The sequence below is a fragment of the Vicugna pacos genome, chromosome 8 (assembly GCF_048564905.1).
Source record: "Vicugna pacos chromosome 8, VicPac4, whole genome shotgun sequence".
Lineage (NCBI taxonomy): Eukaryota > Metazoa > Chordata > Mammalia > Artiodactyla > Camelidae > Vicugna > Vicugna pacos.
In genome coordinates this window covers 32,041,295-32,065,899 of record NC_132994.1, presented here as the reverse complement: position 1 = coordinate 32,065,899, position 24,605 = coordinate 32,041,295, and positions in this window count along the sequence as shown.

Sequence of the window (24,605 nt, the reverse complement as noted above, 5' to 3'; positions counted from 1 at the left end):
AAAAATTACCCACAGGAGTGTTAGAAAAGAGTCATGCCTCTTCTGAGGTAATTTGAGGTTAAATAATACTTTTTAATTAAAAAAATTCATTTACCATATAGATTTATTTGACAAAAGAATCCTTTAAATCCTCTCAAAGGTGATTTACTTGCTAGCAAGTATACTACTACTGTGGAGTCTAGTAGTCACAATATAGGAACCACAGAGTGAAAAAAGGACTTGATTTTTAGATCCTTTAGGTGGTTCATTAAGTATCTAAGTATTTAATTGTTGTTAACCGATAATGTGTCAGAGATCACCAGTGGGGTAAAGACAAATCTGAAGATTCAGAATTGTTAACATGCTGTGACATACCAACTGATTCTTCTGAAAGCAATTAACTTGGCTTTCCCTCTCTTGCTTCCCCACCCCTACATCACAAGGATAAATAAAGCACAGCCAGGCTTTTTCCTCTTTGTTTTCCATGGTTCTCTGTGGAGTGTCTAGCTCATAATTGGTGCTTTGCAACTCGATATGAAAAAGAAAAAAATTAACAGGATTATTTAATGACACTTCAAAATCAGTGTTACATTTTCCTGTTAAAAATACCAGCTATAAAAACAGGAGGAAACTTGTCGTTTAGAAATCAATATACAAAGTGCAGTTGGTTCAGGTTTGCATTACTGGTGAAGACTTGCTTACTCAAATCAGCTACTTTCAGTAGGAACCACTGTGGATCAGATCCTTGCATCAGTCCACGTTCATTTTAGCTGTAGCACAGACCACAGTACATATCTTCTGTTTCAACATCACTCTAATTTAAGCAGCCCCTAAGTTGGAGCTATTCTCATCAGGCATCTGGAGGTATTTATTAATTCTGGCCTTTTCATAAATGAGTGGTTTGTGTCTTGCTTTAGCCTCTAGACTACTTCTGAAAAGGTAATACATTTTTAGCAAGGGAAATGTGTTAGAGCTGAGAGCAAGGTTGTTCAGACTGAGGTAGACTCCTGGAACCATGTTCATGAAAAACTTTAAGAGAAATATTTGGCTTTCCATCTTTTACATGGAGCGGAAGAAATATCCGTCTGCTTCATGTATTACTTAGAGAATCCTAATGAACTTTCCCATCATAACCTTTACTGTGGTTTGGAACAAATATCTGTATGGTATTTGTTTTTCTCACTGAGCATACACTCTGTAAGAGGAGAGATCAGGTCTGTTTGGCTTGGTACTGCACTCCCAGGACCTAGCACTGCCTGGAACATAGTGGACTATACTAAACACTGGATGAATAAAAGGTTGGAAAAGCTGTGATCCTAATGACCTAGAGTTGAGAGCATAAGGCTTTTCCCCCCTTTCTGACAACTCTATTTGAAAGTAGCTCTTAAGCTTCTCACTCGAAACAAAATCTCTCTCTAGCCTGTTCATTCCATCCTCTAAATGTGTCCCATTTTGTCAGTGTCATCCTTGAAATTCACTCAAGTGTATAGTGAGTAATACATGCCAAGCCACGTGCAAGAAATACAGTAGATTAGAATTCGTCGTGCTGATGCTGGGTGGATAGTCAGTTCAGCAGTGTCGTCATTTGACAGACACATCCAGAGTAAGATTTATTAGTAAAAGGGCTGGGAAACAAGATCTTTTTACAAAATTTCCATGCCCACTACAAAAACTAAGGCAAGTGGTCAATCCTTAGGTATAAGAGTAAGGAAGGAGTCAAGGGTGAATAATTGCTCTCAGGGAGCACAATAAAGGTAACCAAAGGGCCATGGAGCTGAAATGTGGCAGTGGAAGTCTAGGAAAATAATCACGAGAGCCCCAAATGGAGTGGCTAAGGCCAAGCAGAGAGGCTGGCTTCACAGACAGGTGGTCTTCTCTGCTCTGGGCTGTGTGGCAGGCATTGCTGATCTCTAGGGGATGGACTGTACTTGTTTGGGATGTGGTGACTTTGTCTTTTTGTGTTGTCTGGTGCACATTTTCCAAATAAGTTATGTGGCTGAAAGCCTAAGCCCGTAGCTTGGATGCTGATATTCTTGTTACCCAAAACCGTTGGGCTTTAGCTTTCTTTTCCAGAGACAATAATTCAGTGACCTATCTCCTGAACCTAATCCATTGTGCACAGGCTTGTGGGAAAACGTCATGCCCTGACTACTAGCCTTTTTCTTGGTAGGCCATCTCAACCATGCCTCCCTTAAGAATTGGGTCGTTCCTACTGCCTTTATTTCTGTAGCTTTTTTTGGTCATGGTTTTAAAATTAATTATTATGTGATATAAAATGTCAACTTATTCTTATGTCTCTGATGTACAGTAATGTTGCTAACGTTCAAGTGTGACAAAGTTACTGGTGATACTGATGACATCAGTGGATACTTAATAAAGGTATCAACTAGAGCCAACTTTAGATGAGGGACAGCCAAGTTGGGGCAGGATCAGGGAGGAATATATAGAAGCAAATCAGTTAAAAGCTGCATTACTTTGGGGTTATAACATGCATGAAACATTAGAATAAAAGAAGAGAAATGCCAGATAGGTTGTGATTAGCTATAGTTCAACTCAGATGCATGGTGGACATCTTTCATTGTAGTCAGAACAAAGCCCATACATTAGTCTTAAAGGACAAGTCTTTTTTGTGTTTTTTAATTGAAGTACAGTCAGTTACAAGTATCAATTTCTGGTGTACAGCACAATGTCCCAGTCATATGTGTGTGTATATATATATATATATATATACACACATATATATATATATTCATTTTTATATTCTTTTTCATTAAAGGTTATAAGATATTGAACATTGCTCCCTGTGCTATACAGCAGAAACTTTCTTTTAAATCTATTTTTATATAAGTAGCTAATATTTTTAAATCTCAAATTCCAAAATTTAACCCTTCCCACCCCCTTTCCCCAGTAACCATAAGATTGTTTACTATGGCTGCAAGTCTGTTTCTCTTTTGTAGATGAGTTCATAGTGTTTAAGGGACAAGTCTTAATGTTCATTTGGGACATCTCAGTAAAATCAATTCTAATTGCTTATTCTGTGTTAGGCACATTCTCCCAGATTTTATAGAATTCCACATGATTCATCTGTTCTAGCATTTATTGAGCAAATAGGATAGTGGAGTTTTTGAGAGGAAGAAGACATAGTTAAGGAACCTCTATAAAAGAGAGAAAACAAAAGTAACTATACAGCATGATAGTTGGACATTGCCATGAGAAAGATACAAATAAACCACTATGGGAAAATGGAACTGAGAGGATGATTTACTCTGGGCTAACTAGATGGCATCTTGCTTGACCTCTCAGAAGCATCTGACAGTTGATCACACCTTCATTCTTGAAACACTTTCTTCACTGGACACCACACCCTCTTGTTTTCCTTCTGCCTCAGCCCCTTTCTCAGTTTTCTTTGATGATTCTTTCTTCTCTTCTTGACTCCTAAATGTTGCAGCGCCCCAGGACTCAGGCTTTGGTCCTCTTCTTTGGCTACACTCACTATATGAATTCATCCTATGGCTTTTAACACTGTGTGTTGTCTCCAATATTAACTTCTTTGCATTCCAGACTTACCTGGAACCACCTACCTGACATTCATCTTAAATGTCTAATAGTTCAAATTTTATTTAGGCAAAGGGGAACTATTGACTTTCTGCTCACAGCTATACCTGTTCCATCCTTTCCCATCTTAATAAATGCTACCTAGCCCCAAAGCCTAGTATCTTTTATTCCTATCCTAGTCATCTTTAATTCTTCTCTTCTCTTCACATCCATGTCTAATCCACCAGCAAGTTCTAATGAGTCTATCTTAAAATATACCCTGAATATATTTTTTACCACTTCCACTGGTACCACCCAAGTCTAAGCAAACATTGCCTCACCTGGGCTACTTAACAGTATCTTCTCATCTGGTGTCTCCTTCTTAAAACATAAATGACATCATGGCAGTTCTTTGACCAAAACTTTCTAGTCTTTTCATTCCACCGGAAGTAGATCTAGAATTCTTACCAAGTTCTGCTTGATCTGGTGCCTCCTTCTGGCCTCATCACTCTCTGCTCCACTATTTTATTGTGTCTACACTGGCCTCCTTTCCCATCTTGTCCTTTAAATAAGACAAGGTCCTGCAGTTGCCTTGGCTTATTTTTGGTCTCACAAGAGAACGTAAGCACCGTGAGGGCAGGGATATCCTTCTCTTCATCTTCATACCTCTAACAGTGCCTGGCGCATCACAGGGCCTTATCAAATACAAGTTTCTATAACTTCTGTCTGAGTAGGTTAGGAAAAGCTTCATTGAAGAAGGCTTTTGAGGGGAAAGAAGTGGAAACTGGGAAGAGGGAAGGAAAGTGAGTGACAGACAGATAGCGTGGTAAGAATAAAAACTCAGAGAAAAAGGTTGCCAGTTGGGCTGGAACCTAAGTTCCTAGCAGGAGAGAAGGAAAGATAAGACAGGAAAGGTAGATTCTGTTCCAACAGGATTATAGAAAGCCTTGAGTATCAGGCTAAGGAGATGAGATTTTATTTGGTGTGCAGGAAGAGCCACTGAGTCTTTTCAGTAGCTAGATCATATGTGCAGAGCAGCCTTTGGAGATGATGACTCTCGTAGAATCTTGTGGGGAGGTGTGGTACAGGCTGAGCCTGGGAGACAGATGAGAGGAAGGCCACCATGATTGAGTCACTAACATTTCTTGACTGTCACAGTCACCTCAGAAATGGAGTCCCTGCATCTACTCCTGCCCTTTCAATTCCTTTCTCCATCTGGCAGCCAGAAAGGTCATTCAAAGCTTTAGCTTATGTCCTCTGTTATTGTGATTTATAATAAGAAATACATATTTGATCTTTGTCCCTTTTCTGGCCCAGAGCTCCTGAAACTGGGAATTTTCTAGCAATGAGAGCAATCAAGGTGTCTTATGTTATTAAGGACTTTTGGACCACACCTAAGGATGGGGGCTGGTTGCCAGGAGAACCAACCATATGATTAGAGATTTGGAATTTTCAGTCCTACCCCCACCTTGACCTCCTGAGAAGGGGAGAGGGGCTGGAGTCTGAAGCAATCACCAATCAGTCATGCCTAGGTAATGAAGCCTCCATAAAGACCCAAAAGGACAGGGTTCAGAGAGCTTCCTGGTGGGTGAATTCATGGACATTTCGGGAGAGTGGCATCCCTTCCCACAAAGCTTGCCCTGTGCATCTCTGTTATCTGGCTGTTCTGAGTTATATTCTTTTATAATAAACTGGTAATCTAGAAAATAAAATGTTACTCTGTGAGTTTTGTAAGCTATCCTAGCAAATTAAATGAAAGGAAGAGGAAGTCACGGGAACCCCAGATCTACAGCAGGTCAATCAGGCAGCAACTTAGGCTTGCAATGGGGGGAGGGAGAGGCAATCTTGTGGGACTAACCCCTTACGTTGTGTGTGGAAACTGATGCTGTTTCTGGGCGGATGGTGTCAGAATTGAGTTGACTTGTAGGACACTCTGCTGGTATCCAGAAAACTGCTTACTGGTGGTGGGGGGACCACTGCCAACCCCCAAAGGTGGCATTGGTACAGAACCATTTTAGGTCCATTTTCTCCTCTGCTTGAAATCTTTAATTGGCTTCATGCTGTCTTTAGGGTACTTCAAAATCCTTACCATGTACAGGCTTTGCAAGATCTGGCTTCTCCCCGCTAGATTTATTCCCCAGTACTCTTCTTCTTCGTGATCCAGCTGCAGTGCACTTCTGTCAGAGCCTCAAAAGCATGAAGCTCTCTCTTGCTACAAACTCTTGCCTCGACTCTTCCTTCTCCCTGGGATGTCCTCTCCTGCCACCTCCTTTTCCTTGCTAATTCCACTCATCTCTCAGTCCCTCAGGACTTTCCACTCCAGCTGCCCAAACCCTTCCTCATAGGGTTACCAGATATAGCAGACATAAATATGAGACTCCCAGTTGAAGCCGAATTTCAGATAAACATGGATTTTTTTCTTTAGTGTAAGTGTATCCCATGCAGTATTTGAGGCATACTTATATTAAAGAGAATTTGTTGTTTATCTGAAATTCAGTTTTAACTGGACATCATGTGTTTTATCTGGAAACCCTACTTCCTGAACTAGATTTGGCTATTCTGTCCCCTAGCTCCCTCTCCTTTTCCTCAGTATTTATCTCTCTTGTATTAAGAGCTCTATGTCTGTGGGACCTGGTAGACTATAAGTTCCATGAGGGCAGGGATGGGTCTGTTTTGTTCACCAGTGCCTAGCGCAGTGCAACAGCATGTCATAGGCCCCCAGTAAATTGTAAATGAACGAAAAAAATGTGAGGCTATTGGCATTCTAGAGAGAGGCCAGAGCTAAAGCTACTGTCTGGGAAGTTTTCTGCATGGAGATGACCTTTGAAGCAGGTGGGGGAGGGAGGGAGGGCAAGAACACAGCAGAGGTAGGAGAGAGAGAAGAAAAGATCTTGGGCTAAGCTGAGGGGAATGCCAGTGCTTGGGTAGCAAAAAGAGGAAGACAGGCAGAGGCCAGAGACAGTAGTGCCAGGGAGAGAATTCATAAACTCAGCCAGATCTCTGGGAGTAACAGGGACCAGGTGTTCAGATTTGGCATTAAGTACTTGGGACCTTCAAGAGAGCTGATTCAGGTCTGATAGCTGTCAGGTTGCAGAAATTTAGTGATGGGGGAAAAAGACTGTTGCTGAGCCATTAGCATGGTGGAGAGAAAGAGAGAGAGAGAGAGAGAGAGAGTGTGTGTGTGTGGTGTGTGTGTTATGCATAAGGGAGGCCTCAGTGTGTTCACTGGTGAAAGAGAAGGAACCAGTGGAAAAAGAAGGTGATCATCCTCAGGGAAGGGGTGATAAATGGTCTAGGAACAAGTGGAGGGGATGGAATCAGAAAAGAGAAAGTGTGGGAGCAATGATTATTAATTATAGTCATTCCTGATAAGTGTGACACTCTGGTCTCCAAAAAAAGACAAGTCACATTGTCCTTATTACTAAAGATTATATACAGTGTTCACTAAAGAATATAACCTGAATTTGAACAGAATTAAGTTTTCTTAGCCCAGCGGCTTCTCAAACTTTAACAAGCAAGGGCATCACTGCCTGTTTAAATACAGACTGTTACGAGTAGGTGGAATAGGGCCTGAGATTCTGCATGTTCAACAAACACCCAGGGGATGCGGTTGCTGCTGTCTTAGACTTTCCATTCTTGCTTCCATGAAGCTTTTTTTTTTTTTTTAATGGCAGCTGAATGTGAATGTTTTATATTGGCTTAACCTTAGTGAAATTTACGCAAGAAATGCTGAACACCCTTTCTTCTGAAGTTAGCAGAAATAAAACTGAAGTACATCTTCTCACAAATGTGTTCTAATTTTAAATAACTCGAAATGCTAATGTGTATCTCAAACATTAATTTCCTCAATACTAAGGAGTTATCTTCAGAATTTAAAAACATATTGCTTTGGAATGTGAGAAAACAGAAAATTGCTTAAAAGCAGAATGAGGTCTTGATGAAATATTTACCTATAATGAATTATTGATCAGTTATTTTTTTTTGAGGGATCTATTGGGGTTTTTTTTTAAGGGATCTATTTGTTCATTTAAAGGGACTTGAGATGTCTTTTCTACAAATGTTTTTAGAGTATTAGTATGATTCATTATTAATGGTCTGAAGATACTTTTTAAATGTTTACATTCAAAAAAATAATGCTTTTTAACAGAAGACTACAATAGAATGCAAGTGTGCTGTTCACAAAATAACTATAGGGCTTATTTTTAAAATTAATTCCTAGTTTTGAATCTATAAACTATGATGAGTGAATGTCTTCCTTTTTCGATACCATCAGCATACTTCTGTCACTTCATATAAAGCTTTATCTGAGATGATGTTAAAAGCCAGGACAGGACAGGTGGCTTAGCCTGCCTGCCTCTCACCAGACATGTGACAGATCCTGCAGAAAGCAGAGGCTCAAAGAAAATCAAGCATAGGTCGGAAAAAGAGATTTGTGCACCTGCAGCCAGAATTCAAATTCTTCTTCCTCTGGAATCATTTTTAAAAGTTTTTCTCATTTGACATACTTTGTACATGTGCAAGATTCAAAAGGTTCCAAGAGTGTGCAGTGAAAGTCTCTCCCCTTCATCGTATGCCATCTTCACAGAAATCCCCTTCTGTTAACCTGTGCCTTGTGTCAATTTCAGAGAGCCGCTTTACTGTCTATATCTTGGAGATTGTTTCATATTAATGCATATAGTCTGCCCTATTCTTAATAGCTACATAATTGAGTATGACTTTTCCATCATTTTCCCCAAATTTGAACTTTTCTTCATAAACCAGGTTATGTACAAGTGAATATGTTGAGCATTTACAACCATTAAGGAGGAATGTGCCCCCAGGGAATTCAGCATTTCTCTAAACTATTTCCTTACATTTGTAGAGACCATATCAAAAGCTTGAAACCCCTACGAACTCTATCCATTCTCACAGTGCTAGGAGCTGCTGCTGGGTATAACTGAACACTAGAACAGAGCAAAGGGGAGGTGCCCTTCACTCCTGGGTATCAGTAGACCTACCCATTAATACCATCAAGAAATGCTCCAAGGCACTTTCATACCTGTGGGTGAACATTAGGGCCATTCAAAACCAATGCTAACATCTACAAGCTTTCCGGAAGACCTCTAATGATGCAAATACAATCATCAGCCATCATCGTGTACAAAAATGCAAATCCAGCAGGCACACGGAAGACCTCACGTGACAACAGTGGTTCTAGAGTTCAAGTGGAGTCCCAGCAAGACTTTGTTTATCTAGTTTCTCATCTAGTCAACACACATCTTTGAACACTTACTGTGTTCCAGACATGGTTCTAGGTACTAGGGATACATATGACAAGGAGAAGACAGACAAGGTTCTTGCCTTCACGGAGCTTACATTCCAGTGGGGAATAGCTGGCTCCATCTTACCAAGCCAGCCAGTCCTTGTCTTCCTTCCTCATTCTGGTCATCGCTTTCTCTCATCAGCTTCCCCCACCTACCCACACCTCTCTGCTCTCTAGTCAGCCTGTGTGCTTTGCTCATGGCTTCACCACCCTGGATGCCTTGCCTTGTCTGTGTTCATCTACTCATCTTCCATGAGTTTTAAGTGCCTTCTTTGTGCCCGGCAGGATTTAAAGTACTTTGTGGGTGCTCCAGAAAACCAACTGAATGAAGGCCCAGCTCTTAGCATTAAGACTGAACTTAAACAAACAAAAAAGTCTGTCTTTAAAGGAAAAAGAAAAAGATTGAACTTTTTTTAAAGTAAACTTTAAATTTTAGAATAGGTTTTTACTCACAGAAAAGTTGCAAAGATAACGTATGGAGTTCCTGTATATCCCTCACCCAGTTCCTCCTTCAGTTAGCATCTTACACCACAAAGGTATACTTGTCACAACTGGTGAGCCAATATTGATACATTATTATTAACTGAAGTCCATATGTTGTTCAGATTTCCTTAGTTTTCCCATGAATTTCCTTTTCCTGTTCCAGAGTCTCATCTGAGATACCACGCTGCAAGTGGTTATCATGTCTCCTTAATCCCTCTGGTCTGTGACAGTTTCTAGTCTTGTTCTTCATTAAGTTTTGACAGATTTGAGGAGTCCTAGTGAGGTATTTTTTTAGAATGTCCCTTTAGCCAGATTTGTTTGATGCTTTTTTCATGGTTGCACCAGGGGCCTGGGTTGTTGGAGGAAACCCACAGAGGAGAAGTGCTCTGCTTATCATATCAGATCAGGGGGTACGTGGCAGGATGGTGAAATCAATCTTAAACACCTGGTCAAGGTACTGTTTGCCAGGTTTCCCCACTGAAAGTTACCTTGTTCCCCTTTTACCTACTCTCCTGTTTAGAAGCAAGTACCAAGCACAGTACCTCCTCCCCTCTGCAGGGTGGGGAGAGCGGGGGAATTAAGCTCCACCTCCTGGAGGGTGGTATTTATATAAGTGTTTTCTTTAAATTTTATTGAAGTATAATTAATTGACAGTGTTGTGTTTGTTTCTGGTGTATAGCAAAGTGATTCAGTTGTACGTATGCAATTTTTCATATTCTTTTTCATTATAGGTTATTATAAGATATTGAATGTAGTTTCCTGTGCTATACATTAGGACCTTGTTTATCTATTTTATATAGTAGTTACATAAATCATCTGAATTATTCTGTAAGGAAGGTTTATCTCTTCTCCCCCATTTATTTATTTAGTCAACCATTTATATTGGTATGGAATCTCGTGCATATTTATGTGTATCTCAAACATTTATGCATAGTTATTTAATGATTTGGGTTATAACCTAATATTAGGCTATTTATGTTGCTGTTCAAATGGTTCCAGTTTTGGCTATTGGAAGTTCTTTAAGGTTGGCACCTGTGTCCCTTTTACATGTCCCTTCCTTTTGTTTTTTGAGCATTTCTTTACTTTCTGGCACTACTTGTTTATTTCCTGCCCCAGCCCTAGAACCAGCCATTTCTTAAGGGGTCCTGGTACCTTTTATGGGGGAGGCTTATTTTTAAATCCAGGCCTCAGCATCACTTACTCACCCACTGTCAGTCAGTCAGTGAGTCAAGGAATATTTATGTATATTCTCCTCTCATGCTGATTGTTGAACCAGATGTGGGATGTACAGTAGGGAACAGAGCAAACAAAGTCCTGCCTTCAAAAGCTAACAGCGTGGCCTGTGAGAGAGACAACGAGCAAGTCTCAATGGAGAAAATATATAACTTTGATACATGCTGCGAAGGGAAGGGACAAGAGACTCAGATGAAAAATAACATAAGTCAGGGGCCTGGTTTAGATCAGGTGGCTGGAGGGGGCCCCCATGAGTGGCCAACATTTAGATAGAAAGTTAAAGCATGAGAAAGAGCAGAGGGAGGAGTGGTTTCAAACTACAGGTTAGTGGGTCATGACTAGCTTTTTAAAAAAGGAACAGAATATACCAGAAGTATTAGCATGTAAAATTAAGGTTGCCTTTACATATAGGTTGACATATTCACTGGTTCAGGGTACATGGAATGTATTTCTTAGTGGGCATTATTATCCCAAAAAAGTTTGAAAGCCACTGTTTTATGAGGAAATAAAAGCAAATTGAAAGCTCTAGAAAGAGGAAAAGCTTTAACATACTTGAGGATCAGAAAGGAGGCCAGCGTGCCTGTGGACAGTGGGCACAGGATGAGAGGAGAGGCCGAAAATGTAGGGAGGCCTGCAGCCAACCAGCAGGGCTGGGCCAGAAGGCCTTGGTGTTTTAATTAGGGAGTGATGGGAAGTCATTGAAGGGTTTTAAACAGATGTGTTGATATTTTAAGAAGAACTTTTAGGTTCCTGCGTGGGGAATGGAAGGAGAGGACAAAGGAGGAAGCAGGACAGATGCCAGTGAGAAGGGTCTACAAAGAGAGGCCCAAACTGGAAAGGTCCCTCGGACTTGTGTTCACATTCCATTGCCGGTCCTGTTCTCCCAGCCACTAGAACAGTGCCTGGAACAGCAGACCTTCAGTGTACCTGTGCTAAATGAATGAATTACACGGTTGTAGTAAAGATGGAGAGAAACGGATGAGTCAAGGCACATTTGGAAAATGGCACATTCCGAGAGATTGGGAATGGGGAAGGCGGTCAGGGAGAGCGTGAGAGCCCTCCTTCCCCATCTCACCCTGCCAGCGCTCACGGATGACTCCTGGCTCTGCTGTTGGACTTCATCGGGTAGTTACTGGATTCTGTTAACTGTTTAGACTGTGTTTCTACCTCTGTGCTTAGTCATATTGGCTAGAAGTGGAAATAACAGAATTTTTCAAGAGAAACTGAGATTGAGTAGAATCGCAAAAACCAGTTCTTATCACAGATTTTCAGGACTTTAGAATCTTTCATGCCACATCTCTTAATCTCTGTGAGAGTCACCACCTAGCAAGTAAAGCTCCTCTGAGGGTTGCCAAAATTGCCTGGGATTCAGCATTCTGACAGGGACCTGGGGAGGTGTTCGTGTATAGCTAACTGGGTTCTAAAGAAACTTTTCCCACCTGATTTTATGTTCTTTTAAAAATACATTGTGGCAAAATCCTTTCTTGACACCCCTTTTCCTAACAGTGCTGGTGCCCGAGGTCTGCAGCTGGCTGTCCACTCAGCTGCTGGCCTCCTCGGCAGAGTGCAGCCACCTCCTGCCACTGTGGAGGGACTCGGATGAGGACAGGCGTACAACTAGTCAGCATGGAGCAGAAAATGGAAGGAACCAGACCCCAGGAACAGAAAACCGTGAGTCCTCTCTGGAAAGCTGGGTACTAGAGGTGGGCGTGCTCCAGAGATGCTGATTAATTTTGAGGGGTTGGTCCTTTTGGTCAAATGGGTTTCATGCTCTTGACTGAGAAACCAGAGCAGCAATCGGATGTCACTGGGAGTGATGCCAGTGGTGTTTGCATGCGTTAAGAATTTTCATATGACGGGATAACAAACTCAAACTGCCTTAGGCATACAAAGGGATTGCATTAGCTTATGGCCTGAAAACCCTGGTGCGCAGTCTAGAATTTACATCCTATCCTCCGCACGATGCCAGCTCCACATCTTTTTTGTTTATAGCTTTGTACTGCCTCTTCTGTGTGTTGGCTTCATCCTCAGGCTGGCACTTCTCTTGGTGAAATGGCTGAAGGAGTTTTGAACTTTGTATTCTCCAAGACACTATCCAGGAGAAGGGGGACTGTCCCCTCTGGGAACCCCACAGAAGACTGAGGAAGTTTTCTCCCAGAAGCCCTGGCAAGCATTTCCTCAAGTCTCATTGGCCTGAATCCAGCCGTATGCCCACCCCTGAGCCAACCACCATGGCCCTGTGATGGGCATCTGATTGACCTAAGCTTATCAGGGTTATCCCTGGAGCTGGAGGTATCCAGCTGTTAGAGAAAGAGGAGACAGCGGCGTTGGTGAGGGTGGGGGGGTCCCGCAAGGCAAAATGTGGGTGCTGTGGCAGGAAAAGGGATACTTGGGAGGCAACCTATGCTTGTTTACTACATCAACAACATTATTATTGTGATAAAGGCCAAATTGGAGGCAGTACAGATATAGATAAGAAAATTTTTGTTTAGAACCCCACTTCTGCCTGCTTCTAGGTAAGTGACTTACCCTCTTCAAATCTGTTTCTTTATCTGAAAAGATGTGGGTGACAATACCTCAGGGAAGGTCAAATTCCTGAATATATATATGTATTTGAAAAAATAAAAATCAAAAGAGGTACTCTTTGTATTTTCTCGAAGTGCCAAATATAGTTAGTCCTGTCAAAGCCAAGACTGAGCCCCGTTTCCGACTAGCTGGACAGCAGATGGAAGGAAGACTTCCCTGTCCACCAAGTGTCGGGCAAGTCAGGGCCCATCTCGTGTCTTCATAGCGAGAAAGAAGTTTCACTGGTTCAGAACCAAACTTAAGCAGCAGGTGTTCAGGGCTGGGGTGTTGAAGTTTCAGCTTTGATTTTTCTATGAAATCGTTCAGGTTATTAAAATGTCGGCCCTATTTCTCTTGTTTAAGAACTGGTTTCATTTCTAATGACACAGCACCATCATGCCATTCCTTGATTTAGTCACGAGAACCAAAACTAATGTGTGGCTAGTTTCATGTCATTTTTATAGCAGTTAGTACAGAGAACAACAGGCTCTTGTGAAAACAGATGTATTTGCTATCTTTTTCTCTATCTGCTACCTCTCAGACTCAAAACCCGATTTCTAAGATGGCGTGGTCCTCTGGTTTGAGCCTTGCGGGAGAGTCTCATGCAAGGACAAGAACCTGGCTGTTCTTCTCAAGGAGAAGCCTTTTCATAAGCAAGAAGAGTCCACCAACCAAAAACATTATAAGAATTGTAAAAGGGTGTCAGGAAGAGACCTTTCATCTCTTGGGAGAAGCTTCCCTTGGCACTGTTGTCTGTTGTGAACACAGAGGAGGGTTTTTCATTTGATGAGCCTCTCTCGGTAAACTTATTCAAGGCCTTGTGGTATTAACATGAGAAAGTGAGCATATATTTAGCATTTCTGGAGGAAGCATGGCCTTCACAATAATGCTAATACTCTCCTAATGACACACAGCCAGTGTTTTCACAGAGGCCTTAGCATCTACAATGTCTCTATATACAGGTTAGATAACAAATGTTTACAGATGAGGAAACAGAGACATTGAGTTTTCCATGGCTTCAGAGAGTGCTGTGGAATTTAATTAGAGTCCTGGGCTAACCTCTACTGTGTAATTGTTTGGTCTCTCTTTGAGTTTCCTCAAATATAAAATGCAAATAATAATAATAATAAATACCTCAGTGGTAGTGAAGATTATGTAAACTAATGCATGTAAAGTATTTACAGCACCTGGCAAAATGTTTGCACTCAATCAATGTTCGATGTTGGAAATACCATTACCATCACCATCCATTTTCTCAGTTGCAAGTTGAATGCCCTTGCCTCTGACTCATGTGTATACAACGCACTCACCGGGCTCCCTCCAACCTCTGTTATTCACTTGATCTTGGTCTCAAGTTGTCTTCCAACATCTGTCTCAGACTAAGGCAAGTCTTGCTTCCATGCTAGAAAGCTGGCCTCCTCTAGGGCCATCTCACCAATCTTTCATTGTTGCCTTTTTAATGCTAAACCTGACTCCGAGGGCACCAATTTTTTTTTTTAATGTTGAATATTGTGTTGAAGATCCGACTCACCTGGAAGACTGGATTGGGCAGTTATGCCTCCTGCTCTTTGCTTTGCTTTGGACCCTGTGCTGTGATGTAGTCAAGCCCAGGTAACCTTCTTGGCCCAGTTTACAATGTTTCATCCAGTTTGACCGACATCGTTTTACTTAATTCCACGTGGGGACATTGTCAAGACAGTCTTTCCATGGTTCCTTTCTTTAATTATCTTATTTGTTCTTTCTTTCAACCAGTATCCTCCACTGTGCTCATCTGAGCAGTCCCAGTAGTGTTGCTGCTATGTATTGCTTTGCTTATGTCCATCTCTCCCCTTCTCTTAGACTGTGCATTTCTTGGGGCTGAAAGCTATTGCTTCTATTTCTTTACATCATCTGCAAGACCACGGGCAGGTCTGCCTGGGGATTAACTCATGGAAGGGCTGTGACTGCGTCTATGACCCTCGTCTCCTCCCTCTGCTTACACCCTCTTTCTTTTCTCCTAAATGTCTCACAGGCCCTCTCTGCCTGAATGGAGTTAGGTCTTGAGCAAGCAGAGACATAGATTTTTCCATTGTCAGGGCTGATCTGTCCTGTATTTGAGGCTTCGATAGTGATACACCCAGAGGTGTCCTTGGACCAGGCCTCCAACACCCTCTTTTGGTGTCTGTGTTGGCAGGTTACCTGCCATTTCCTCAAACAAATGATCACGTCTTCCCTTCATGTCTCATTGTGTTTTCCTTGGTCGAATTTCTCTCCTCCTACCCGCAGTCTCATCCTGCCTTTCCCCGCTTCTCTTCCAGGCCATCCAATTTCCCGGCCTCTGTTCATACTTTGGCCGTTACTCTTCCTTCTTTGTGTGTCACTTTGGTTTCTGTTCCCCCTATTCTTTTTCTTTCACTTTCCCCCGCCCACCAGTCCTTTTTAACAGTGTCATCATGACTTACAGTGTGGGAACATAGCACTGGCTGTCTCCCACATTACACAGCCGCCCCTGGCTTTCTTAAGACCGACAATCCTTCCCTGAGCCAATCCGGCAGGACGAAGCTTCCCCGGGGCCGGATGCCAGGGCCCAGCTCTCACCGTGAGTCCTGCTTCCTGCCCACCTCCAGAAGCGAGGGCAGGGCAGAAGGTGGAGGCCACGGAGAAGGACCCCAGACCTCTTCTCAGCTTCCGTGGGGACATGTGAGCTGGGTGTGACCCAAGACTGAGAACAGCTTCACTCTGTGAAAGCATGAAACAGGGAGGGTTCTTTTCTGAAAGGAATGGTCTAGGCTGCGGGGAAGAGGCGGGGTAACACATATGACTGAGACCAGGGAGGTTTCTAGTGCTGACATGACTTGGCCTCCTAATCCACAAAACTCAGCTGAACCACCCAAGCCAATGAATAACAGGATCCCAGTCATAAGCAGAAAACACTCTTCCCTTTTCTTCCCTTAGCCTCACACATGCAGCCTCGTGCAATCTGTTCTTACACAAAGGTTGGCAACGTTGTCCTAGTGGAGGACGGGTCTGGAGTTTCTTGGCCACACCGCCCTTCTCGGAGGGTCAGCAGTCCACCAGGACGGCTGGAGCAAGCTGGACTGCAGGGTTGGGGAGGAGGGGGATGTCAAGTCTGCTAAGGATAGGGCCTTCTAGGACTCAGTTTCAGAGATCAAGAAACAGTCTTCTTATTTCAAACATGCAAACCAAATTTGGTCAGACACTCTCCCTGTGAGGCAGCTGCCCTTTGAAGCTGTGGACCAGGGTGGAAATAAAAGCTCCCGTCTGAGAAAGGATGGGTTTCTTTCTTACGCTCTCTGCTGACCATTCTGTTTCCTGCTGGTTTGCTGCATGGACCCTCTGCTGGCAGCATGGGGGGGGGGGGGCCTGCAGCCGCCGGAGCAGCAGCAGCGGCGGGGGAGTGAAAGTGACTGACACACTGTGCTCCACAGCCGCCTTGGCCTCTGCCGGCACCTCGCTCGGCCTGACCTCTCTGTGCTGTCTTTCTGCTGCTGCCATGTGAGCCATGCTCCCTCGCCAGGTTGAACAGGCTGGTGGAGGAAGGGAGTACGCCAGATCTTAAGTCCCAGAAAGGCAATGCTGGCCTAACCCTAGTGCCGGTGGTTAAAGCCCACCATGGGTGCAGCTGCCCCACGACACAGGCAGCAAAGCAAGTACAGCTAAACTCAAGATGGACATCTGTATTCAGAGATCTTTCACATTCACCCATATTTCCTAGTCAAGTGCTGCGAATGCGTTCAATTTTTCTGGGCCCTTTCAACATTAAAATAAGACTGCATCAAAGTAAAGGGAAAAGATAACAGGAATTTTGCCAAACAAGACCAAGGAATACAGTTTTTTAAGCTCTATTTTCAAAGAACTATTTTTATAGAGGTTTAGCTTTAGTTGGTATCAGCCACAGAGTGTCAATCTCTATTTCTGACTGTCTTATTTTAGAATTAAATGTAGAATGTTACCCATACCAAGTGTCTTGGATATCTTTTTCAATCGATTTTGAAAGTTCCCAGAGCTGGACTTCTGAGGCCTCCTACCCTGGACCTGTAGAGTACACACAGGACCCATGGAAGGGCAAGAAGGAAATACTTTAATTTCTATTTTTATCTATGTTTTAATGTAAAAACGAAGAAAGAAATTTTGGATGTGGCCAGGAAAATGCTGTTTGTTTAACTTCCAGGTTGGGCAGAGTGGCCAGAGAAGGATCATTTCTAACATAAGCTCTGGTTGTCACCAGAGAGGCCTCGAGACGCTACAGGAGACCATGGGCTTCGGGTCAAAACAGACCTATTTTCCTGGAAACTCCAGAAGATTCTGGACCTGATCCAGGCCAACTATTTCTTCCCAGGATAGCCTTGCAAATCCTGGGTCTGTCCTGGGAGTGAAGGGACAAGGGGTGGGGGTGGGTGGTCCCACAGAGAGCAGTCCCAAGTTGGGATCCCACTGCCCAACTGCTTGGCCTGGCTGGGACCCCACACAGGAGAGACCTGGTGCTGAGGGGATGCTTGTCAGCCAGTGGGGCTGAAGACCTCACCACGTGTCTGTCAGAGGAGGGTCTTCTGGTGAGGACTAAAGGAGCCCGAACACTGTAGTCAGCAGGTAGCATCTGCCCCCTGGGCTGGTTTGGTCTGCTCTCTGCAGTGGGTGCCTCAACAGGCAGTCCCAGTGCCTCGCTTTTCTGCCAGGGTTTGTCCTGGGTCCTTCTGGGAAGCGACAGCTGTCAAACCCTTTCCTTTGGGTTTCTCCTCAGTTCAAATCTCTGCCTGCTCCTCAATGTCCTTGAAAGGGCAGTCCAGCTTTTCCCAAGTACTTTGTTGGGGCCAGAAAATTCTAGATCTTGTCAGTGACTGGACTATTGTCCTGATACTGACCGCCTGAGCGTTTTAACTGGACCCAGTGTAGGAGTGGGCTTCTGCCTGCCTACACCCGCCTCGTAACACCTCCGCTACCGTCCAGAGTGTGTCCACGGAGGCTAAGGCTTGGCTTGTGTTTCAAAGACTTTATATAGCCTCACGGCATGACACAGTTTTGAGCAGTGACATTCGGGCTTCACAAAGTGAACAAGGGGTCAGAAAGTGAATGGAGATTTAGACGTGGCTGTGGAGATTTCTCTGCCCTGGGAGCTCCGGAAGGAGAGCTCCTCTGGAAAGGAACCTAACAGGAGATTGTTAATAAGGCAGCTTAAAGTGAGCCTCCCAAACAAGACTTGCTGTCTGATTGACACTGGCTTTGGAGGTGAATCTCCTTGGGCCCAAGGCCTGGCCTGACCAGAGGTGGACAGGACCAGCTAAGCTGCACCTGGGCTGTGCTCCCCTCAGCACGGAATTGCCCACCCGACTCCCTAGCAGAGGCCGCAAACAGAGCCCTGGAATTGGAAAAGTCATGTTCCTGGCAGCCAGCAGCAGTGAAGTGTTCTCTCTGCACTAATTAGACTGAGCAGACGGCATGGCTGTTGTTAGTCTCCACTTTATAGGTTGGGAAACAAATGCACTGCAAGATCAAGTACGGCGCCCACTGCCCCGGGGTGAGTCAGCAGTGAGCCAGGCCCCAGACGCAAACTTCATGCCTCCTGGGCCAGCATTTGGCCCTGCCTCGGACCCTGTGGTCTCAGAGATGTTTCCTGCGTTACCCGGAGCCAGGTGGCACTCGTTTGTGAATCTTGCCCTAGGACTGCCTGTTCTCAAGGTTGCTCAACGGCCAGCAGCACTGCCCTCCTCATCTCCCTTCGCACCGCCCCTTGGCTGGTTCACAGGCCATCCAGCTCCAACTGGCCTCTTAGAGACTCCTCCCAGTTGGACTCCCCACTTGCTCCAGTACGTTCACCAGGTTGTCCCCATGACCTTGACCTTGACCTTGGCCATGCAGGCAGCTTCCCCACACAGTGTGGAGCCCTGGTCTGGGGCTCCCAGATTTGTTTCCCTCCTCACTGCTTCTGCTGCCCATGCTGTTCTCACTGGTGCCTTCAGCCACTACCACACCCTCTTCCTGGTCTCCATCCTCTGCTTGGAAAGCCCTCCCCTTCCTGTACCATCTCTTTTGGGAATTCCAGGCTCCTCTCAACTTGTTAAGAGCTCCTCTTTTCCCTTCTCTGCAATGTCTCCCTAAATTCCATGAAGAAATATGGTGGTCTCTCCAGGTGCCATCTGCCCCATAAGTTGATTTGTCCTCTACTCCCTCACCAATACCTCAAATTTATATTTAAGATGATGTGAGAGACAGAATTTTCAAATGGACCCAAAATTTCCTGTTTCCCGTCTTGTGTGCACACCCTATGGATATGATGGATTTACTCCTATGATTAGGTTATGTTTTATGGCACAGTTGACCTTAAGGGAGATTATCCCAGTGGCCCTGACCTAATCATAATAGAAACCTCAGTCCTATGACCAAAGGGAACTGAATTCTACCACCAACAAGAAAAAGCTAAGAGTGGACTATTTCCCCACAGCCTCCAGACTCAGTAGGGCCAACACCTTGATTTCAGTCTTGTGTTGCCCTAAGCACAGAGCCCAGGCACGCTGTGTCAGCCTTCCAATTTATAGAACTGTGAACTACTGAATGGGCATGCTTTTAAGCTGATAAGTTGGTGGGAAGTTGCTTTGTAGTGGTAGAAAATTTAACGAAAATTTAAAGAATATTTGATTGTGTTGGAGTTTCAGATTTTTCACATTTATCCTGGCACCAGAGTTTCAGATGAGCAGCTGCAGCCACACTGGTGTTGACTGTCAGCCTTAGATTGCAGACTCCCAGCAGGAGAGCCTGGCCACCTTGCTCCCTCTGAACAGAATTCAGCAACAAGGGGGATTCTCAGCTCCCAGCACTCTGCTGTCAGCTCTGAGGCAAAGATGAACTGGGCCTTCCTGTACTCAGGGGCTTCTAATCTAATGATTAGACAGTCACATAAAGAGTCTAACACAAAGGTGATCAAGACAAGTTGTGAAATCAAAAACTTCATGGAGTAAGTGGCATTGGACCTGAGCCCTGAAGGCTGAGTGGAAGTTTACCTTAGGGATAGAAGTAGAAAGCTGAGTGAATTTTTAGCGCAGGAGTGTGTTGAACATTGGACACATCAGAGGTAGTGTGAGTTAGGATGGAAACAGTATCCTGGGTCCTCAGTGTGAAGGCTCTTAAATCTTTAATAATGTGTTTGGGTAATTTGGTGAGGAATGAAGAGCCATGGAAAATTTGGAGGCTGGGGTGGGATAGATGCAAGGTGGACTGAATGTGTAGGATGGATTCAAGTAGAGATGGGTAGGAGATGGGGATCATTTGCAGACCATGAACGTAGAAGAGGTAAAAGTTAATGAGGGGGAGGATATAGCTCACAGGTACAAGGCATGCTTAGCATGCACGAGGTCCTGGGTTCAATCCCCAGCACCTCCATTAAAATAAATAAACAAACCTAATTACCTCCCCCCACCAAAAAAAAAAAAAGAAAGAAAGAAAGAAAAAAATTAACTGGAGCCTGCATCATAACTCTGGCAGTAAGGACAGAAAGAAGGGAACAATGTCCCAGCCACTGTGGAAGATAGAACTTACACCGACAGAGCCACAGAATGAACACAGCATCCAGCACAGGTCCATCCATCAGTCCTGCCTTCCTCCACTCCTTCCAATATTTAAGATGTGTTGTATGTCTCCTTCAGCCAACAGTCTGTCGCAGGTGCAGCACCAAAGGCAAACACTTGAGGAGATAGGAATGACTGTGCTACCGGCGATGAATGGTGAGTCCCAGAAAAGAAGCAGGGCCGGAGAAGCAGGGGCTCAGGAGGGGAAGGACAGCGCCTGCTGTAGCCAGAGTCCCCAAGCAAGGTTGACACGGAGCCACTTCTCAACCTGTAAGTGGCGAATTTAAAAGGATAGGGAGGGGTCTTTGCATTTTTCCTCTAATGTGCCGATGAAACTACCTCCTCCTGGTACACACGCACGTACACACCTACACACACTCAGCTGGAGCCTGTGGGCTCCCGCCTGGGCGCCTTTCACAGTGGCAAACATGGAGAGACTGTTATTCCTGCAGATGCTCTGCCGGGTTGTTCTAGAAGAAAACTGGGTAGCCCTTTAGGCCATTTCTTAGACACCGGCTTCCTCTGCCCCTTCCCTGACTGCCCGAGCATGGTTGTTATCACGACTGCACAGGGCAGGAGACTCACAACATGGTTTTTGTTCAGCCACTGCCAGACCAGCCAAGGGCCGACTAGGCCAACTAGGCCTCCTTCCCCCCAGTTCTGGGTAAGCACACATCTTCCACCCTCACTTTAAAGGCAGACAATTTGTTTTTATCATTTGCCAACACAGCTGAGGATGATTATTAATTAATCAAAAACACTGACTTTTAACTTCCCACGCTCTCTCCAGAGATGCTCCGGTGACAGCGTGCATCTGGACTTCAGAGCTGTTTAGATAGAAGTGGGCACCATGCAGCAAAGACTTGTTTTTTCTGGTTTATTCTTTTTAAAACACAACTCTAGCTTAATCCCATTTAGCTAGTAAACTTGATTTTTAAGGTGGTCTCATTTTGTGGCGCTTTCTGCTGGTCTTTTTTATACAGCTTCCTTTGAAAACAGAAATGCTGTGTCAGGATGTCACAGAAAGGAAAATAAGTTCAGAGCACATTTTCTGTTCATCAAAAGCTCAAACCGAAGCACATGAGCAGCCTGTTTGCATGAGTAATGAAACCCCATTATCCTCCTCTGCTGGTGATCTGATGTGCTGGTGTCACCCGCCAAATTCACGGCCCGCCAAGGAAGCCTCACAGCTTCTGAGAACAAGTTTGAAACATCAGTCACAACATCACAACACAGGATGGTCCATTCAGTTGGCTGAGGTTTGAGCCACTGAGTCCTTTCCCCCTGTTCTAAGATGGCGCTGCTGGGAACCATGCTCCCCTCTGAACTTCAGCTTTGCGGCTATATGGTGGTTTTCAGTGAAAAAGGAAAGGGGCGGCAGAAGATAGCTTGCCTCAAATTACACATCAAAGCCGAACGGCTACCTCTAAAGTGAGAGGGGGGTGCGCTCTGGCTTCCCCACTTGGCAGAGGCTAGAATAAAAACTCCAGCACCTTTTTAGGGGCTCTACCGACCAATAGAAGATTTTAAGCAAAACCATACTTAGGAGGCAAGCGTGCACTTCACTGAAGGCTGCATCTTCAGAATCTCAAATACCTGCAAGGGGAGTGTGGTCTTGTGAAGGCTGCGATGCAAACTTGGAAAGGTGCTCGTAATCATGCTCCCCTTCTCGCCGTTTCTGTCCCCTGCCCCCCGTGATATATGCTCCTGATGCCCCCAGCTTCTTTAAGACTGCTCCTGGGAGCTGTCTTGCTCAAACCATCCAGGCTTTTGTTTCTCCTCTTTGCTGTCCTGCCACCTGTCTTTTCTTCGCCCCATCCCTGTTCCTGAGCATCTCCCCTGGAGGTGTGCGAGGGAAATTAAAGGAGATAAAAACTCCAGCTTGTCACAGTCCATCTGCTTCTTGTCAACAGCTCTGCTAAAAGGCAGAAGAGGAAGCTGTTGGTCGAGATAAGAGTTTAGATAAGGTTTGGGGATTCTCTGTAAAATTCATTTCTTCGCGGTCACCCTCCCAATCACCTGAGGATAATGCAGGTGAGGTGGGGTGGCTTTATCATGCACTTGTTTTTAGGAACTTAAGGGCAAAATTCTTCAGTTATTTCTAAGAGCTGGTCAAAATAGCTTGAGATAAAGCTAGTGTAGCTACTCTGGACCTTGTTGACATAGAACTAGCATAGCAGCTAAATATCCCCTCCATTTTTAACCCCCTGAAGCCAACTGACTCTGGAAGTGGAGAATTTCCTATCCCTTGTTTGGGGAGGGGGGTAGAATTTAACTCATTCTCGGGTTAATAGGGGTCCCTGACAGCCCTGCAGTTCTGTTGAATGGCTGGGAAGAAGCAAATTGAATAGGTAAGTTAGGGGCTCTGATTACAAGTAATAGGAAACAACTGAAACTAATTTAAGCCAAAAAGGTCAATTTATTATAAAGACTCAGCAGAGGATCTCAGGGGACCCAAGGGCCAGGCTAGGGCTGAGGCCTGGAAGGCTTTAGGACTCTTGGTCCACCTCCCACACCCCCCTGCCCCTTTAAAGAATCTATCCATCCTCTTCTGTCCTCTTTTATACCTTACTCCCCCCTTTCCTCCCCCTTCCCCTCCATACACAGGGTGAGGAACACAGAACACACCCAGGCTCCCAAATTTCCACTTTCACAGGGCCAATCTGCAAAGAAACAAAGACCACTCCCTTTTAGAGCTACTTTAAAATTCTCAAGAAAGAGCACCTGATTGGCCAAGCTTGAGTGATGTATCCATCTCTGGCCCAATCAGCTCTGACAGGAGGACAGGGTCATGGGTATAAATACAGCTGCTGGGTCAGCCAGAGCCAGTGTTCTGAAAAATTGTGTGGGTGACGGGGTGAGACCACTCAACATTTATTAATCCAACAAAAGAAAAGGGCTGTGGTAGCTGACCTGCCTTGTACTCACAATCTGGAGAAAAACCTACACGTGTAGGAAGACAATTAAAATCATTTGGTGCTAATTACTGTGAGGATAAAAACCCTGATTAGAATGAACTCTTAGGAAAAAAGCAAAATGGCCCATCTTCAATTGAATACATAAATACATTAAGGATGGGCACAAAATTGAACCCACAACCCAGTGGTGAAAATTAATGAGCTACAGCTCCACATTTCAGCATGGATGAGTCTCAACAGTATAATGACGCATGAAAAAAGTCAGTCACAGAAAAATACATACCAGATGTCTTTACTTATGTGAGGTTCAAAAACTTGCAAAATTGGACAATATAATGTAGGGGCAGTAAACTATAAAGAAAAAAAGCAGAGAATGATAGACTAAAATCAGAATAGTGGTTACCTGTGAGGTGGACAGTGAAAATGTACTCAGAAAGAGATCAACACAGACCTTGCAACGGGTTGGCAATGACCTATTAAGCTGAGTAGTAGATTTGACAGCATTAATTTTATTCTTATTTAATTTATTCTTATGTAGTCTTTTTGTTTATATGATACATTTTGTAATTTAAAATATATATAAATGAATGCCATTACGTAAGAATTCTATCTAAAAAAGCAATTTCCCTGTCTTGGGTGATGGCCAACTGTATTGTGCTCGCCTGATCAGGGGATGATACTGAGTAATTCAGTTTGTCAAATGGTTTTCTGGCTCCTCTCCATGTGACAACCACCCAGACAAGGAAAGTGTCTGGGGTGGCCCGTCAACTCTGCAGCCTGGAGAGGGCCTGAGATACAGCCATGCCTCTCTCAGGTCTTTGGCCTGATGTCAAGCCACAGCAATTATTCAGCTCTCCTCCCAGCTGAAACGTCTGAACCATCTCTACCCAAGGAAGCTACCTACCTGTTGCATGTTCCCATCAAACACGATTACAAACTGGTGGTTTTTTAGAAGGTTAGACATAGAACTACCATATGGTCCAGCTATTCCACTCCTAGCAAGTGTCCAACAGAATTGAAAGCAGTTCCCTG